Source organism: Eretmochelys imbricata, chromosome 2 (assembly GCF_965152235.1).
Source record: "Eretmochelys imbricata isolate rEreImb1 chromosome 2, rEreImb1.hap1, whole genome shotgun sequence".
In the NCBI taxonomy this organism is placed as follows: domain Eukaryota; kingdom Metazoa; phylum Chordata; order Testudines; family Cheloniidae; genus Eretmochelys; species Eretmochelys imbricata.
The window spans coordinates 120,750,350-120,752,276 of NC_135573.1; the positions used below are offsets into that span (position 1 = coordinate 120,750,350).

Consider the following 1,927-nt stretch of genomic DNA (forward strand, 5'->3'; position numbering starts at 1 on the left):
AGACCAAAATGGATGAAAGGTGTGGAAAGGGAATGCAACATACAAGCAGAGTGGTCAGGTGAGTTGTTGGTACATATATAGGTAGTTCCAAAGCCTGATGGTGGGGGAGGTTTGAATGTGGGGGAGGTTGCATAAACTAGCCTTAACAGTCCTCCTATTTAATTATTAGCTGGCTAATTTCTTGTAGGTTTCACAGCAAAAATGACTCCTGAGAAGAGATTTGAACAAAAGAAGTGCCTAGTTTGCATATGAAGCCATTACTCCAACGAATAGATCATCGTCAAGAGAAGCCATTTAAAATGGTCTGTCAGCCTAAATCCTGAGCTGAAAAGAATTGTTAAAATATGTATAAAATGCTCCAAAAGACACAAAAGAAGTTGGTGTTCTGCATTACAAAAAATGCAAGATAAAGCAGTTCCAGGCACAGTGACTGGGTAGGCTGGCCCCCTCCCCCACAAGCACAAGCTCAACGTAGAATCCCACACACACAATTTACCCTTTTTTTACCACCCAAAATATAATGTCTAATCCATGTCACTGTTCCTTTACCCATCCTAGTCTCTTATGTATCATCTTAACCCTTACTCTATCCACTCCAAAATCCCTGATGGTGGATTTGTTCCTTTCCTCACCACCCCTCCTAACTCATATGCTCTGCCTCCTCCCTCCTCACTAGTGGCTCATCTCCTCTACTTACCCTTTTGTCCTGTGTACATGCCCACTCGTGCCATGATGGCTGGCAAAACAGGCCACAGCCACTGTCTGCTACTCCCTTGGGATGTGGCTGCTTTCTCACAGGCTGGCCCCTGTGACATCTGCTTCAGGAGTTGGTGTAAGAGCTGGGTTGGGGGACTAGCAGGAGGAGAGATGGGTGAGCTAATTTCAGAGACTTTGCCAGTTGCTAATCCTGTCCCCTGGTAACAGTGAGGTTGAGGACTTGGCAGCTCAGCCCAATTTCTGTCTCTACACCCACACTCTGTTCCCCTCCCTTCAGCTCCTCCAAGGCCTAAATAAAAACATTCTGATGCCTGGCTGACTGAGCAATGTTTGTCTCCATTTGCACCACCACAGATTTTCAAACATAAAAGATTTATGCCATTGTAGTCCTATATGGCATCTTTGTCTAACTTGGCTTTCTACACATTCAGAAAGCTGCAATGTTCTCATTAGGGAATTTTTCTGAAGAAAGTGATAGGTTTTTCCCACCCTTAACTCCAGGTAAACTAAGTACATCTGTCGAAAACACAAAGGACCTGATTCTTATTTACACTAAGACTCCTTTACACATAAGGTGGATGTAAATTTCATTTAGTTCCACTTTAAAACTCTGTTACAATACCATAGAACTGTGAGGGGACCTTAGTGTAAAGAAGAAACAGGCCCCAGAAGCCTGAGGAATTTACTCAGTGTTACTCAGTCCTTATACAATCCTTTACTTAGGCACAGCCTTCCATTGATTTCAATGGGAACTTACTGTAATAACAACTGGGTAAACACTAAGGGCTAATTTTTGTAACCCTTACTCACATATTTTTGCCCCCAGGGGAAAACACAGACACAGTCCCCCATTACCACAAATTATGCAGTTGAGTTTCCTGCATTTGAGGGAAACTGCAGGGGTCAGCACACCCGGAGTGCAATGGATGAGCCTCACCCTGGGAAAACCACCATGGTGATAATGGTATCTCCTGAGCCCTTACTCACACGATCAGCCTCGCAGAGACTGAGTCCCAATCCGACCCTAAATGAAAGCTGACAAAGGCTCTCAGGATTTCACGCAGAAAGAATAACATTTCCATACTTGGTACAGTTAGGTTGTCCCCATCCAGTTCAGGCCTTTGTAGACAGTCATGGCAGAGCTCCATTTATAAGTTTGCTTGAGTCTGGCTCTGAAAGTCACTATGCCACAGCAATGGTGGCAGCATTA

General features: G+C 44.3%; 1 pseudogene; it reads right to left on the reverse strand.

Moving 5' to 3' along the window:
- Positions 1-1,540: 1,540 nt before the first annotated feature.
- On the reverse strand, positions 1,541-1,695 carry LOC144261676 (U1 spliceosomal RNA; annotated as a pseudogene).
- Between the last annotated feature and the right edge of the window lie 232 nt (positions 1,696-1,927).